Source organism: Mustela putorius, unplaced genomic scaffold (assembly GCF_011764305.1).
Source record: "Mustela putorius furo isolate JIRA1106 unplaced genomic scaffold, ASM1176430v1.1 tig00000281_pilon_pilon_pilon, whole genome shotgun sequence".
NCBI classification, from domain to species: domain Eukaryota; kingdom Metazoa; phylum Chordata; class Mammalia; order Carnivora; family Mustelidae; genus Mustela; species Mustela putorius.
This window is the reverse complement of record NW_025421343.1, coordinates 20,736,298-20,755,156: the sequence shown is the minus strand read 5'-3', so window position 1 is coordinate 20,755,156 and position 18,859 is coordinate 20,736,298.

The window sequence follows — 18,859 nt, the reverse complement described above, 5'->3', positions numbered from 1 at the left end:
TTAGGCAATTTTAGGAGTTGAGAATACTTGGTAACACTCCCAGCAAATAGTGGAATGCTTAAACATATGAATGTATTTTTTATGAAGAATAAGTGTGAAGACATTAATTTAGTACATATAAAAAATACATGCCCTAATTTTCAGTATTTGCATCAGCATTTCAGAAATAACTATCTTAAGCTACAAATAGGACTAACTAAACAAAATGGTAGAGCCCAGGACATGAATCACATTTTGTTTTTTGGGTTTTTTTTTTTTTTTAGATTTTTATTTATTTATTTGACAGACAGAGATGACAAGTAGGCAGAGAGGATGGGAAGCAGGCTCCCTGCTGAGCAGAGAGGCTGAGGCAGGCTCGATTCCAGGACCCTGGGATCATGACCTGAGCCGAAGGCAGAGGCTTTAACCCATTGAGCCACCCAAGCGTCCCCATGAATCACATTTTGAAAAAAAATCTGATTTCTATAATAAAACAAGTGTCCTAATATCAGTGGGTAACCAATATGAAGCAGATTATGGAGGTTATATCGATAATTAAATAAAAGGTGAAGAGGTAATAAGATACAAGGGCGAATTATTAGTATAGATTTTGAATAAAAGCTATTGGTCAAAATTCTTTTCAATAATAGAACATTATTTTAAACTGCCATCTATACAAGTAATAATATTGGTTGAATATACTATTGAGTGTCAAATATTCTATTTAACTCATCAAGGACATAATCAGCAGAGAATAAATTTTTCAGAATTCATTGGAACACAACCAGTGTTTTGATAAGGCTGGGGAAGAACAGGGGTGATGTTTTGACATAAAGATACCCTGGAACCAAAACTAATCTTACTGTTCCCACATGATGTCCTCAGAACATCAAGCACTCACTCTCTCTACACTGCCCAGTCCCCCCAAAGCTCCATTTGTATGGTGCCGGGAAGCCAGAAAACCTGTGGTTCCAAGAGATGTGAGGAAAATACACAGAAAAACACCCAGCAAGAAAGGTAGCTGATACTGATACTACCTATTTTTAAACTCAAGCACTACTGATCCTGTTCCAGGCTTCTTTACTTTAAAAAACTGATGAGCATCCTAAATGTAGTATTCAAAAGAAGAATCTTTAATAGCTCAAAAAACAAGAAGGTTATAACTCACTTCCAAAATCTCAGGAAATGAGAGAAGGAAATTCTTTGCCTACATCTCCCAGAAAGTGTGTCTATTCCTCCTCTACAATCCCGCCTCTGGCTTATCTGTTCTTCATCTGGAGAAGCTGCTAGCTCTATTGACAAACAAGTCAAATGCTGTTGAATTTATAAAAATGTAAGATCTTTTTTTTGAATGTGCTAATTGTATCAGTTATGTGTTGCTGTGTAATGAGTAAACTACTTAAACTTCAGCATCATAGAGCAATAAATATTACTATCTCTCAGAGGCTGTGAGGTTCAGGAATCCAAGAGGGGCTTGGTTGTGTGATTCTGGCTCAGGGTTTCTCAGGAGGCTGCAGTTGAACTGCCTCTCAAGACTTGAATGGGATGGGAGAATGCACTCCAACACTCATTCTTATGGCTGTTAGCCAGAAGGCCTCAGTTTATTTCTCTCTTCTTGTGTTTTACCATAAGCAGCAAGAAAAACCAGGCAGCACTTTGAATACTTTGTGTGGAAACCTCGGCTAGATCATGTAACAATGGTGTCAAACATTTCTGCTACTAGAGAGCAAGGATCTCCTCAATTTTCCGATAACATTAATCTTAACTTTCCTACAAGCCTTTGGTGGGAGCCTTATCAAATAAAGACCTTCAACAAACCTATATAAATAAAAATAAATATAATATAAAGTATTTATATATTTATTATATAAAATATTTATATATTTATTATAGAAAATATATATAAATACAAATAAATAAAGGCTTCAACAAACTCCTTCTTCAAGGGCAGCATTTGGGTAGGATCTAAAAGGAGTCAGGGAGAGAACCACGCAGCCATCTCGGGGAAGAACATTCCCACTGGAAGAAGAAGAATGCACAAAAGCACTGAAGTAGGGATATTCAATATGTACAAGAAATAACCCAAAGGCCAGGTGGGCTGCAGCAAAATAAATGAAGAAAAAATTATAATGAGTAGAAAGAAGGAGCTAGAGCAAGGAGTCAGATCCTTTAGTGGCTCTAAATACTTGGATTTCTCTCTGATTGAGGTGGGGACATAAAGGGGAAATGCAATCTGATTTAAATTACAAAATCACCATCTTGGATGCTATTGGGAATATAACTCTGTGTGTGTGGTAACTGTAAGTCAGTTGGTAAACTTATTACAGTTCAAGTCAGTCCAAGTATGAGACAATGCATTAACAGTGGTTCATAGCAGTAGAATTAGTGAGAAATTCTAAAGGAAGAGTCATAGTATTCAGAGGAACTGATGCTCTTTGCAAATTTTAAAACAGAATGATGAGTTGTAAAATGTACAGATAAAACTAGCTTTGAAATAAATGCTAGTCAATATGACACTAAAAAAGACAGTAAATGTTAGAGATGAATTAATTAACACAAATATTAACTTGAATATTCTATATAAGAAACAGTCAAGATGCACTGAAATTGAAAGGGAAAGAAAACAACTGAAGAAGAAAATTTCTTCATCTATGAAAATCTTGTAAAAATGTTTATCTCTAAAAAGGCAGTCTGTGTTTGCAAGACCAATTTCAGTGTATCCATCTAAACATTAGCCACATGGTTCCAGAGACAATTCTGTCACAGTTCTGGAAGTTACCTCATTCCTTTTGTAGGCATTTATAGAAGGTCAGACACTCAGTGTTTGGGAAAGAGAGTTTACCAAAGAAACAAACATCCCCGCCCTCGTGAAGCTTTTCTTTTTGATGCTCTGTATTACATACTACTGGTGAGCTGATGACAAGTCATAATTTTATAACTCTCAAGACTTGGGATCATTAGCATTTGATTAAAAAACCAAAGGTACACATTCATAAAATATCAAATTGCAATCCTGATAAATAGATCATTGGGGTATTCTGTTTTATGTCTAAAGTTTGAAGTTAAAGCATAAGTAAATAAAAAAAAAAAACCAACATGTGTGCATTTCACAGATAAATCAGCTTCACAATCAAGGTTGGAAATTCAAAGTTCCTTTACTCATCTTTATGCACGTGAACTAGTTGTGATATATCATAGAATGTATTGATCCAAAGGAAAGTTTGACACATGAAAAGGACAGATGACATCTGATAATTAATGGAGCAGTACAAACAAGTCTCTCGGTGTCTGTGTTTATCAGATAAGGAATAACGGAGTAACTGAAATTGCACATTGGTAATCAGCCTTTCAGTGGTTTTAGTGCATAGATTACCTTATCATTAACTATGACTTTAAGATGTATTTGAGAGTAGCTACCTTAAAATGCATAAAGGCAAAGAATCTACAGAACCTAAGACATTCTGACCAGGAAAGCTGAAGATTTGGAAATAGCATTTCAAAGACAAAGTCAAAGTAGTTCATAGTGTAGCTTTATCTCTTTGATCACTATTGTACCGAATGTCCAATTTTACTCTAAGGTAAAAGTGGCACAGGACAGATCCCAGGTAGACTGGCCCTCAATCTCTTCTAGGTGTGGCCTCAGATCTCTGACCCATTTCTGTTCCAGGAGTCTGTTCTGCATCTATTTAGGTCCTATGTAGCCCCTAAAGGATATCCCCGGCACCTCCAGTCATCCTTCACCTATTACACTCTCATATGCTCTCTCATATGCTGTTTTTGGAGAGTTATGATGTCCAGTACTACAATTTATCTCCGTTGTCCGTGATGTACAACCAGCCACGTTGTTAGAGTTATTTACTAGCTAATCATTAAGTTTGTGAGGAAACCTGGAGTTCTAAATATAGTCTGAATGGTACTGGACGTAGTTCTGGGAGTAGAGTAGGACTTATAAAAGTACTTTTTAATTATAGGAATCATAATTTTATGGAACACATTTGCACTATAAATCTTTCCCCAATGACCAACACAGTCTTGACATTTATTTATTTATTTATTTATTTATTTACAAAACCAGAATTGTTGTTGCAATCTATGCTTGAAGAATTGCCAGATGCTATACACATTTAAGGGAATGTACTGCTTGGAGGCTAGAGATTATTTTTAAAACAGGAGATTGGGGCATTTGTTTCTTCCCCTATGAATATTATTAACAGGGGAATAATTAATAACCTCAATCCTTAGTTGCTGAATTCACACTCATTCTTAGGGACAGAATTATGGGACTTTTTAGGTAGTATGAAGCCAGTGGAAGCTTCAGTTTCATATTTAATTGATATTAATAATAACTGAATTACTACTCTTTATCAGGCACTGTGTCAGGTATTTTCACTGGTTGCCTTAATTTAGCCCAAACAAGCAGACGGCTTAGTCCTTTTATTCAAAGAGAGAAACTGAAGCTTGACGAGATAAAATAACTTGCTTGAAGCACCACAGACTCTGTTTAGATTCAGGTTTTTATTTTCAGTCTAGTATTCTCTGTTATATCACACAGACCAACTTATTATTCTGCAAGGAGGATTCATATCCTTAACCTTTAGTTTTAAACATCTGTGACAGTTATCATCAGAGACTAGCTACTAATCCTATTGTGTTCTGGGTTATTATTTCTAGAATGCCATTTTAGTCTGAGGATTATAGGGGCAAAAGTAAGCACCCAACTACATTTCACAATTAGTAATTCAAAATCTTCAACATTCCCACAGACAGAGCTTCACTTCTAAATGATACATTTTATTTCAATTTCTCAGGGGTTTGAACAAATGCCAAGAATGGAACTTGGTTTTCTCAAATTGAGCTAGATTAAATTATATCTTGTCTTCATTCTGTCATGCAATGGCTTGGAATTATAAATAGTACTAATATGACTGCCCCTGTTCACTTTGATATACACATGACTACTAAAACCAACCTAAATTAATTAAACAAGTTTTAAATTGATTTTTAACCTTTTAAGCAGCCTAAAATAAGGGAGAAGATCTAATTTGGAAAACAGAGATGCCCAAGATGACAAATCAAATTTAATACATGTAACAAGCCAGATAGTAACTTGACTGGAGACACATTTCTATGGACCAGTTTATGCCCTAAAGAGAGATTTAAAAAATGCTAATTTGGCACCTTAGAAAGTTGGAATTAGGAAACATATATTGATAGACTGGGGAACCTGGGTTCTGCCTCAGTGGACAATTCTCCTCTGGGATACATTCTTACTTTCTCTGAAAAGCCGTCTAGCTTTCTTTTCCTTACTTTAATTTTTTTTTTTGTTTCTATACCACATTTGGGAAGATTTAATTGGAAGAGGAAGAGAACTTGACAAAGTGTTCTGAATTATTTAAAAAGGAAATATGTGGTCTGTTAATAAAGCGTTTGTGTTGGTGGTGGTGATGAGGAGGAGGAAGAGGAAGAGGATGCCAACATTTACTGAAAGTTTACTACATACCAAACCCTATTCTAAGTTCTTTAAGTATAGTCACTTCTTTAGTATTTATTTCAACCCCCCATTATCATCTCTATTTTTACAATGAGAAAACTATGGGACACTTTCTTTTCCCAATTAACTGAAGCCAATTAACAGTATAGGCACTGTCTTCTTTTATTTGTTTGCTATTCAGTAGCTCCATATAGTTAATTAATGTCTACTGAGAATTGATTCTAAAGGCACAAAGGTGAATATGACATAAACCCTTATCTCAAAGGGCTTAAAAATAAATAGGAAGCAAATATCAGAGGTTATCAGTTCTGTCTAGGGACAAATTGCAGGGCACTATGAGAGCCCATGAGGGGACTTCTAAGATGTTTTTAACATTCACATGGAGGAAGACAAACATGAATCAATCTTTTTTTAAAGATTTATTTATCTATTTTAGAGAGAGAGAGAAAATGGGGGAAGGTCAGAGGGTGAGAGAGTCTCAACCAAACTCTGCACTGAGTGTGGAGCCTGATGTGGAGGTCAGTCCTCAGACCCTGAGCTTATGACCTGAGCCAAAACCAAGAGTGGATGCTTACCAGACTGAACCACCCAGGCAACCCCCTAATCATGCATTAATTTAAAAAACCATTATGTGTTATGCAGGAAACTAAAATAGAGAAGAATAGGGAGGCTCTAGGTGGGTAATGGTAGGACAATTTTAAATAGGAAGACTAGAAGGGAAAAAATTCTTGAAAAGAAAAATATTTAAGTAGAGACCAAACACTGATGTTTAATATCAGTGTTCAAATATCTGGAGAAATGCCAGTGTCATCAGAGAGAAAAGAGAAAACAAATGCAAAGGCCCCAGGGCAGAATAATTCCTGATATGTTGGAGAAACATCAAGGAGGCTAGTGTGGTTGGAGGGATGTGAGTGAGAAAGAGAGTAATAGGAGATTAGATTAAAAAAAAAAAAATGGAACTGCAACATCCTTTAAGGTACATTTTCCTTTTCTTTTCTTTTTATTGTTTGTTTATTTTTTTCTCTAAAGTGAGAGGAGAAATCTTTAGAAGGCTTTGAGGGAAGGAATAAAATAATTCGTGTTCCATTTTTAAAGTAAATTTTATCTACTTCATTGAACACAGATTGTAGAGAGGTAAACAAGGAAGCTGTGATACCAGTTAGATCAAAAGTTAGACTGATGAGACATGAAGTGCAGGAGTCAGGGCGCAGGGGTATCAGTGATTAAGGGTTAATCATTTTGAGAATGACAAAATGAAAATAAAACTCAAGGATCATTCTAATTTACACATTAGTGACAAAATGATTAAACATAACTGCAAGCGGTATAATGTAAAACATACCTTATCTTGCTTTATGCTTGGGCATTTCTATGGTCAATAAACTCAGTTAATATTAATAAAGATAAGGTCATTCATTTCTTTGCCTCTTGTACTCAGTAAATTTAGTTACTACCATTGGCACAGACCGTATGCTATCAAAGGTAACTATCTCTCAAAAATTTGTTAATGATTAGATATTCATGTGAAAAAATGAGCTTTCACTCTTACTCCATGCCGTACACTAAGATTAACTTGACATGGACCATAGATACAAACAGTCAAGTTAAACCAAAAGGACTTTAAGAAGAAAACAAAGGAAAAATCTATACCTAGGGGTAAGTGAAAATTTCTTTGATATGTATCAAAAAGCAAAACCACTTAAAAACTGATAAACTGGACTTTTTCCAAATGAAAATGACTTGCTCTTCAAAAAAACACACACACACAAAAAAACAAAAACAAAAAAACAAACAAACCATGAAAGCAATGTTGAGAGAATATATTCTCCCAGAATTATACACAGATAATATAATATAATATAATGTTCTTCAAAAGAGCTCTTAAAAAAGGGAAAGACAACAAAGCTAGAAGGATATGTGTGTATGTATATATGTGCATCCACACACAAACATACCATATCATATATATGTGAAATATAGATACATTTATATATATCAATAAATATATATATCGATTACATTCAAGTTTATATAGAGTAAATAATAACTCTTAAAACCAATACTAAAGGGGCGCCTGGGTGGCTCAGTGGGTTAAACCGCTGCCTTCGGCTCAGGTCATGATCTCAGAGTCCTGGGATCGAGTCCCGCATCGGGCTCTCTGCTCAGCGGAGAGCCTGCTTCCCTCTCTCTCTCTCTGCCTGCCTCTCCATCTACTTGTGATTTCTCTCTGTCAAATAAATAAATAAAATCTTTAAAAAAAAAAACCAATACTAAAAAAACCAAATAATTTAATATAAAATAAGCAAAATATCTGAACAGACACTTCAGCAAGATATATAAATGACTAATAAGCACATAGAAAGATGTGTAACAATTGTCTGAAAATGCAAATTAAAACCATAATGAGATGTGATAGCTCGTCCAACTATTAGAATGGTTAAAAGACAAAAAACCCAGATAACAGCAATTATTGGCAATGATGTGGATCAACTGGGACTCTCCTACATCGCTGGTAGGAATGTAAAATAAGGTACCCACTTTGGGAAAAGAGTTTTAAAGCTTCTTATAAATTTAAACGTAAACTGGGCTTTGAAAAATGAAATTATGTGTCCACTCAAAGAGTTGGTACATGAATTTTCACTTCAGCTTTACTCATTACAGTTAAATCTTGGAAATAACCCAAGTATTCATCAACAGCTGAATAGATCAATTATGGTATATTCATACAATGAAATACAATTCAACCATAAATAGATAAGAACCACTAATACACAGAACAACATGGATGAATTCTCAAAACATTATGCTGAGTGAAAGAAGCCAAACACGAAGGACAGTGTGCTGTAAGATTCCATGAGTGTGACTCTCTAAAAGAGACAAATATAATTTACACTGGTGGGGCAAGCTATGGTTTACCTGGATTTGTGGTGTTGGGGAAGGGGATTATTTAAGAAGGACATGATAGGGTTACCAAATTTAGCAATCCATCAGTCAATCAACTAAAAATATAAGACTCTCAGTTAAATTTAAATTCAGATAAAAAAATAGATTTTTTTCACTATCTCTCAAATATTTCATGAAACATATTTATTTTCTGAAGTGCAAATTTAACTTGGCATCCTGACAGGCTGTGGTGATGGGAATGTTCTTAATTTTGGCCATGGTAGTGCTTATGTAGATGTATGCTTTGTCTAAATACATCTAAATACACACTTTATTGTTTGTTTGTTTATTTTAAAGATTTTATTTGAGAGAGAGTAAGAGAGAGCATGAGCAGGGGCAAGCAGAGGGGGAAGCAGGCTCCTTGCTGAGCAGGGAGGCCCTAGATGGACTCCATCCCAGGACTCTGAAATCATGGCCTGATCCAAAGGCAGATGCTTAACTGACTGAGCCACCTAGCTACCCCCACTTTATTGTTTTAAAATTATACCTCAATAAATTAAAAAGAAAAACTGGATTATTGCTAACAAAATTACTAGATAAAGGTAGATGAAATCATTCACCATAACCAAAAAGCATTCTTCAAAATAAGATTATTACCATAGTATTAAATTTATGTTAGAAATGGAAAATTCATAAGACTTGCTGATTATTGAGGCTCAGTCCTAGAATTTCTCCATATAAAATTGACCGCAGGGCATAATTGCTTATTAAAGTTCAAATATTGTTATATTTCCACTTACCTGGTGAACTAGCTGTCTGAAGAATTCTTCCTATAATTCTGATATGTATTTATATTTCAATCTATGGGTGCATCAGCAGAAAGAAAGGTTAATCTCCACAGACAAGACTTCTGGCCTTGAATTTGGTTTTGAGTTTCTATAAATTTATGAAGGGGCAGAGATAACCTGGGGTGTGAGAAGCCTGGGAGTCTGGATAAGAAAGCCCCATATGAAGTCAGGGGAGGAAGAAGTGTTTCCAGTAAGTAACACCACAGTGAATTTACTAGGAAAACAAATAAAACCAGATCTCAGATATACTGGGAATGTGTTTCATTCTCAGGCTTTGCTCTGGGAGGAGAAAAACAAAGAATTTGTCCCAGAATGTACCTAAATTTCAGTCTACTGGCACATAGAGGCTTGTGACCAGAATTCTACTCTTTTATTAGCTTTGAAAATCCTTAGCAAACTTTCAGTTTAAAATGGTTCTGGAATGGTGTCTGGTAGAAGCAAACATGTACACTCTTTGGAAAAACACACCTAGACCTCAATTCAGACCTCAAAGATTCCCAGGATGAAAGACCTCACTATGAGACAGGAATCCATCAAAATCTTTGAGGAGAACACAGGCAGCAACCTCTTTAACCTCAGCCACAGCAACTTCTTCCTAGAAACATCACCTTTGGCAAGGGAAACAAGGGCAAAAATGAACTATTGGGACTTCATCAAGATCAAAAGCTTTTTTGCACAGCAAGGGAAACAGTCAACAAAATCAAAAGACAACTGACAGAATAGGAGAAGATATTTGCAAATGACATATCAAATAAAGGGCTAGTATCCAAAATCTATAAAGAATTTATCAAACTCAACACCCAAAGAACAAACAATCCAATCAAGAAATGGGCAGAAGACATGAACAGACATTTCTACAAAGAAGACATCCAAATGTCCAAAAGACACATAAAAAAAGTGCTAAATATCACTCAGCATCAGGGAAATACAAATCAAAACCACAGGGAGATACCACCTCATGCCAAGCAGAATGGCTAAAATTAACAAGTCAGGAAATGACAGGTGTTGGTGAGGGTGCGGGGAAAGGGGAACCTTCCTACACTGTTGGTGGGAATGCAAGCTGGCGCAGCCACTCTGAAAACAGTATGGATGTTCCTCAAAAAGTTGAAAATAGACCTATCCTATGACCCAGCAACTACACTGCTGGGTATTTACTCCAAAGATACAAATGTAGTGATCTGAAGGAGCACATGCACCTGAATGTTTATAGCAGCAATGTCCACAATAGCCAAACTATGGAAAGAGCCTAGAAGTCCATAGATGTCCATCAACAACTGAATGGATAAAAAAGAGGTTTTACACACACACACACACACACACACACACACACACAATGGAATACTATGCAACCATCAAAACCCCCCAAATCTTACCATTTGCAAAGACATAGATGGAACTAGGGGGTATTATGCTAAACGAAATAAGTCAATCAGAGAAAGACCAGTATCATATGATCTCACTGATATAAGGAATTTGAGAAACAAGACAGAGGATCACAGGGGAAGGAACCGAAAAATGAAACAAGATGAAACCAGAGAGAGAGACAAAACATAAGAGACTCTTAATCTCAGGAAACAAACTGAGGGTTGCTGGAATGGAGGGGGGTGGAAGGGATAGGGTGGCTGGGTGATGGACACTGGGGAGGGTATGTGCTATGGTGAGTGCTGTGAATTGTGTAAGACTGATGAATCACAGACCTGTACCCCTGAAATAAATAATACATTATATGTTAATTAAAAACAAAAAACAAAATCTTTCTGGGGACACCTGTGCTCTGTCACTTAACTCTTGATTTCAGCTCAGTTCATGATCTCAGGGGTATGAGATGGAGCCCCACTGAAGCTCTGTGCTCAGGATGGAGTCAGCCCAAGATTCTCTCACTCCCTCTCCCGTGCCCCTCCTCCAATTCATGTTCTCTCTCAAATAAATGAATAAAATCTTTAAAAATGTTTCAGAAAACACCATCCCTATTCAAAAATTTCAAAACTTATGAGCAAACAAATCTCCTTGAGTAAGACTGAACAGAAAACAGCCAGACTAAAACAGCCTATAGATACTGAGTTAGTACATGTTGATGTAAAAATAGCATGCTTATATTTCAATCCAGAATTTATCGAAATTTTGATTAAACAATTTTGATTTAATCAAAGAAAATAAAAATCATGGACAAATTTGTCCAAATAATGCTCACTTATATAAACTTAGAATAATCAAGGCAATATTGATTCATGGATAGATTAATAGAGAAATGGGGGGAAAAAGGAACATGGAACAAGACACCTACGTTCTTGAAAAGCTTGATGTTATGGGGATGGTTCTGTGTATCAAAAGTAATCAATAAACCATTGGATAAATTGTGTTGGGAAAAAAATGTTTACATATAGAAAGAAAGTACTTGGTTTTACTCTTTGCACCATCAAAAAATTACTTTCTCAGAGATTTAAGTGTTAATTTGAAAAGTAGAAGTGCAAAGCCATTAAGAGGCAATATAAGAAAAATTCTTTATGATCTGAGTGGGTACAGATTTCTAAAGATGACAAATAAAAATATTTTAATAAGAAAGATTTAAAATTTGATTAAGCTTAAATAGAATATACAAGCATTAATTAGAGGAAGATGCTTGCACCACAAATAACTGGAAAAGGATTAGTATCTAGAATACAGAATATTCATAGCAACCATTGAGAAAATAAAAATAACCCAATAGAAAAAAAAATTCAGGAACAAAAACTCCACAGAACAACTATTATGTAAATCAATATACACATCTCATTAATAATTGGGGACACAGAAATTATGGATGAAAAAATTATGCCCGCCTGCTTGGTAAAAATTAAAATATCTAACTCAAGCACTGATTGGGATGTTGAAAGCTTTCGGACTACTTATACATTATTAATGGGAGTATATAATTATGCTCTACTTAGGAAATCATGTTAGAAAACAATTTAGAATAGTCTCATAAAGCTGAAGGTAAATATCTTTTATGGCCCTGAAATTTCATTCTTAATTCTTGATCTCCTGGAGAAACATATGTGGAACTGTGACAAATACATTCAGTGTTAAAAGCAGTGAGGTTTTGAACTGCAAAAAAGTGAATCAACCCAAATATTTTTTTTTTTTAAAGATTTTATTTATTTATTCGACAGAGAGAGATCACAAGTAGGCAGAGAGGCAGGCAGAGAGAGAGAGGAGGAAGCAGGCTCCCTGCTGAGCAGAGAGCCTGATGCGGGACTCGATCCCAAGACCCTGAGATCATGACCTGAGCCGAAGGCAGCAGCTTAACCCACTGAGCCACCCAGGCGCCCAGCCCAAATATTTTTAATAACAAAATGTATAAATGAGTTGTGATATATTTATTTAACAAAACAGTGTAAAACAGTTGAACTGAATGAATTTATTTCACTTATCAATCTAGGTGAATGTCAAAAAACATAGTGTAAAATGAAATATACATTCATAAAACAACACATATTTTTTCCATTCTATAATAAGTCTCAACACTAAGCAAAAATGGATATTATATGCTTAGGAGATTTGTAAGTGTAAGACAAATATATAAAGACAAGTAAAGGCGCAGCATATGTTAAAGGTACTAATTATGCTAGTTTTGGAAGCTAGATGTTGGATACAGGGGTGTTTGGAAATTATTCTTTATCTTGCATATGTACATTATATATACACATATGCATATATGCATATAAATTATTTATTATTTTATATACATATTTCTATAAATGCCTGTTTTTAAAGGATCAAGGAAAATATTATAATGCCACTCTTCTTCACAAAAAAGCTATCAAATACCAACATCCTTTACCAAGTACTTCCATCTGGTATAAATATGGAAATTTTTAGTTCTCTTTGTTTCTCTGCCACTGAGGCTCAATGTAACCTAGGCAAACTTTAACATTTCTCTGTGCTTGTGATTTTCTTCTGCAAAATGTAATGCATATTTTACATTCGCCTTGGAGGAATGTCATGGGGCCTAAAATGTAACTGCTTTAAAAACAAAGCTAACAGATTTTTATCTATTCACATTTGGACGCCAACTACCCTAGGGAAAATTCTTAGACTGCTCACAACCCTTTACCAATGGTTTTTCAAGGAATTAAATTTTTCTTTTTTCTGAGATTCACGACCATCATTTAATAACAATATCTGGTATGCACTTTAGTTTTTTAAAGCTATTCCATATTCGTGATTTCGTGTTATCCTCAGAACACCCTTGTGATACAGTGAGGAATTATTCATACCATTTTACAAAAAGTGAAGGTCACAGAGCTACCAACATCCAAGGTTAATGAGTAAATCATTTAGCTTCCACTCGTTATTATTATTATTATTATTTTTTGGTTTGTTTTTGAGATTTTATTTATTTATTTATTTGAGAGAGAGAGAATGAGAAAGAGAGCATGAGAGTGGGAAGGTCAGAGGGAGAAGCAGAATCCCTGTTGAGCAGGGAGCCAGATGCAGGACTCCACCTCGGGACTCCAGGTTCATGACCAGTTGCTTAAACAACTGAGCCCCCCAGGCACCCTCCACTCATTACTCTTTATATCATAACATACCTTTGTAATTATTTCTATATGTTTTGACAATATTTAACCAAAGTGTTCTCTTTCATTTAGTGTATTTTTTAAAAGAGCAACGACTTTCTAATTATTGACATTGTCAATTATGTCATTTTTAAAGGCTTTTAGAAATACTTAAACTCTTTCAGTAAGAGTAGTAGCTCATTTTGTAAAAACCAATAGAGATGTACAAAGATTGAAAATTTGCTTAGAGCCACAAAATGTGAGACCCTAAAGAAAGTCATTTCATTTCTGATATTCTATTTTTTTTTAAAGCTAGTTTTCTAGGGAGTAGAATTAAGTATTTGAGTACTTTAGGGAGCTAGAAATATTATAAAAATTTACTGTGTGGGGCCCCTGGGTGGCTCAGTCGGTTAGGTGGCCTACTCTTGATTTCGGCTCAGGTCATGATCTCAGGGTACTGGGATCAAGCCTGGAATCAGGGAGTCCGCTTGTGCATTCTCTCTCTCCTTCTCCCTCTGCCCCTCCCCCTGCTTGTGCTCCTGATAAGGGAACAGGAAGGCAAGCTGAGGACAAAGCAGAACCTGGCACTCCTGCCCTCTCCCCTGTGGTACCTGTGACATTCCTCAGGTACTCCTGGCTGCCCTAAAGGAAAAATGAATAGTTAATTTGCAGAGATCACAATCCTGCAAGACCTGAAGTCTCCCTCAGATTACATATGTCCTAGTGATTTACAAGGAAGAAGCTTTCTTATCAATAGCCCAACTTCCAGAGACCCATAACTCAGTTGTGGAAGCCCTAACATCACCCTCCTGTTCATAAAACGGATGGAGGCTGAGGTGGAAAGAAATGTACATAAAGCTGATTTTCTTCTAAACCTAAAGCTCATTGACAAGGACATGTGATAGGAGGAGTATAACATTCCTCCAGGAAACTCCCAGCTGTCTTCATGCTGTTACCTCTTTAGAGGGTAAAACAGCTTGGCCTGGCAATAACTAGGTTGCCATTATCCTGAGAGTCTTCTTTACCATTTGACAGGCCTTCTGAACACACCTTTTGTCCTCACCTCCCCAACTCCTGAGTATATAAGCAGCCACACCCCGGGCCTTAATAATCACCTTCTTGCACCAAAGAGGTCTCAAGAATTCTTTCTTGGACATTGGATCTGGACTGTATCCCACTGAACCTTACTTATATTCATCACTTGCTCTTTCTCTTGAAAATAAATAAATACATAAGTAAAAATAAATCTTAAAAAAACCCTTTATGTGCAACTTCATTTATCAAATCCCTTTAATTACCAGCTTAAAGTGATGAAGTGCTGCTTATATACTCCTCAATATTTAGCCTCTAAGAACGAGGAATTCTAGACTTGTGCTTTTTTTTTTAACCTCCATCTACTTCCTGATAAAATTAATTAACAAAACTTTTTTTTTCCTTATGAAATTGTCTAGAATCTGTCTTCCACCTCCATTTGCCTTTTCAAGATCTTGTTATATATTTATACTAGTCAGGGCTTTCCAAAGAAAGAGAACCAACAGGATATATATATAGGGGTGTGTGTGTATGTGCTCGAGATAATTATTTTAAGGCATTACCTCAGGTGAATGTGGAAGTGTGGCAAACCCAAAATCTGATGGATTAGGGAGGCGGACTAGAAACTCAAGGAAGACTTGTAGTTTGCTGGCAGGAGTCCTTGCTTGGGGAAGGTCACCCTTTGTTTACTTAAAGCCTTTGACTGATGGGATGAGATCCTGTCACCTTATAGACAGTAATCTGCTTTACTCGAAGTCCACCTACAGAGATGTTAATCTCATCCAGAAAACAACTTCACAGAAATACCCAGAATAATTTTATTTGAGCACCATGGTCCAGCTAGGTTGTCACAGAAAATTAACCATCACAATTTTGAATGCCCTAGATTCCAAGCTGCCCTCTACGTGTTCTCCATGCTTACAGTATAAGTCATTTTGTTGCAGGATTTCTTTTCCTTCATGGCTACCATTCTAGGTTGTGCCACTTAGAAGAATCAAGAGTGGCGGGCAACAGAGCAGCTTCTTGAGTGACAGTATTGAGTGACAGTAAAATTTATTGAGCCATAGTAAGATGCTCCTGAGGAGGGAGGAGACCCGAGAACATCGCCAATGGAATTTCTAAGTTTAGGGGTTTTTATGGGCTTGTTGGCAGCTGTTTTAATCTAATTAACTCTCGCTGTGCTTGTCAACCAATCAGGTTTTTGCCTATATGCTCATCTACCTATCAGGTGGGAAAGGGTGGAAGGCTCCTTCTAGGGTGAAGTAAAATCCTTTTAAGGGTTCTTTCCTCTTGGGGGATGTTTGGGGGGAGTTGTCCCTGCCTGCCTGTATTTCAACTATCCTTCATTAATTTCAAATGTATACTTTACATTTTTATTAAATCCATCTGATGTCCCCTTTTGATAATTACTGTAGACTATTTGTGTTCCCCCCAAATTCACATGTTAAAATTCTAACCCCCAATGTAAGTGTATTAGAAAGTAGGACCTTGGTGGGGGGGTGGTGCGTAGGTGCTGAGGTGGAGCCCTATTAGTGGGATTAGGGGTCTTTTTAAAGAGACCACAAAGAGCTCCCTTGCCCCTTCTACCATGTGGAAACTCCATGAGAACATATCTGTGCAAGAACCAGGAAGGGGGCTCTCACTATACACCTAGTCAGCTGGTGTCTTGGTCTTGGAACTCTTAGTCTCCAGAATTGTGAGAAATAAATTTATGCTGTTTATTACCCACCTAGTCTATGCCATTCTGTTATAGCAGCCCCAAAGGACCAAGACGATAATACCCCATTAAGACAATCAGACAAGCTCAAAACTTTGTTTTCTAAAAATGCTTAAAGACGCTGAAGTGGTAAACTAGATTGGTAATCTCAGGAAGATTTTGAAAAGGATGGAGCTGTACCCAAGGTGTTAAGAATGGCATATGGGGCAGTTTTTTGGAGGAGGCCAAAATCAGAGATAGATGCCAAAAAGCAGTGAGACTGGAAAGTCTTTGGTTAACAGTCAAGGGTGAAGAAGAAAAGCAATACCATCCAGATTATACCCAGAAGTAGAAGCACATGAGTAAATCTTTCCTTTCCAGTTTGGACCTTTAAAAGGTTATGTGCTAGAAATAATGGTGAATTGGAAGTAGGTCCTCCCAGGGACTACAGCTCACCTGGATGTCAACTCAAACCCTGAAAGTGTTATTTATCTTGTCAAAACGGGGCAAGGGAGAGGGGCTTGGGTTATTTGGTGGAATGGTTTTGCTAGCAACAACAGACCAGTCTCTGCCTACTGGATGTTCCTACCATGGATTTCAGCTTAGTGAAATCTTCCCTTGGTGAGGCTCTTTGCATACTTTTATAAGTAAACGCTGAGAGAGAGAGGAGTCTAAACCACCTCACTTTGTAACACATGTGCAAGCACTGCTACACTCATTTTGTAACTCATACACATATTAACTTCACGTGTGCGCTTTTTTTTACTTGTGAAAAATGGACATCTCTAAACATATTTATTTTTCTGTCACTTTTCCTAGTCTTTATTTAAAAGTAAGCAATATTTTCTTGATTGCAAATATTTTGTAATGAAATATTTTCTCTTTCCTAGGGCTGTGTACGCTCTTGCATAATTATATGGATGGCAGTATAGAATAAGTACATTTTTGGAAAATAGAAATTGTTATTGGTTTAAAATTTTCTGGATTTTCTTTTGGTGACTTGATGGAAAGCCATTTGAGAATCTTTAGGGGTTTTTTTGTTTGTTTTCTTAACTTCTGGCGAAAAAGGTGGGATTTCTGTATACAGGATAAATGAGTGAATAAAAATGTGTGCGTAGACGTTACCAGTAAGTGGGGCCTTTGCGGGTTGAGACTTTTTTAATGTAGAAGGGTATCTTTACAAATAAGTCTATTTAATTTCAAAGGAATTTGAGAAAAAAAAAAAACACTGTGAAAATAAAATAATAGATAGTTAATCTGGATCTTTTGTTCTTACACCAGAAGGAAGGCACGCCAATAAAGAGGCTCCCCTCTCCCTTTCTCTCTCTCATATAACTCACACACACACACACACACACACATACACACAGAGGACCGGGTCTAAAAACTGCCTTCCAAAAGCAATCACAATTCTGTAATTCTCTGTGGAGGAAAATAACATCATTTTAGACCTCAAATTATTTTTACAAAAAAATTCTGCACATTTAATAATAGGAACACTGTCAGAAATAAAGGGACACTATAACAGAGACCAACCAGCATAAATTGTGAGCAACTGACCCAGAACCACAGAGCATCCCGAGTTTTCTTGAAATAGACTATAAAATTGCTATATTTACTCTGTTCCAGAAAATAAAATACATGATTAAAAACTTTAACAGATAACTGAAAAATGTAAAAAATAATGCAATGGAAATTCTAGAACTGACAAACACAATAATCAAATTTGAAAATACAACTGATGGGCTCAGAAATAATTAGCTTTAAATTGAAGAGGAGAGAATTAGCATTTTAAGACTGGTCAGAAAAAACACAATTGAGCACAGAGAGGCACAAGACTAAAAATCAGAAGAGAAGTGAAGGAAACAAAGATGATGAGACACAGTGAAACAATCTAACAGAATTTAACCAGTATCCCAGAGAAGGAGGCAGAACTTATATTTAAAGAAATAGTGATTTACAATTTTACCATGCTGTTGAAATACACTAATCTGGAGATTTGACAAACCCTAAGAACCTAAGCAAAATAAACGAAATTAAATCCACGCCCAGGTCAATCACAGTAAAAGTGCTAAAAAGTAAATAAAAAGAGAAAACCCTAAAAATATAGAGTGACTATCTTTAAAAAAAAAAAAAAAAAAAAGGCAACAAATAGCCTAACAGCTGACTCCTCAGAAGAAACAATGGAAGTAAATACAAATCCCTTACCAGTTTTATGATTTCTAAATATTCCTTCCTATTCAGTGGTTGTGTTTTCACTTTTTTGAAGATGTGTTTTGAAGCTCAAAATGTTTTAATTATAATTAAGTCCAATTTACTTGTTTTTTTGTTTGTTTGTTTTTAAGATTATTTATTTATTTATTTAACAGAGAGTGAGAGACAGATCACAAGT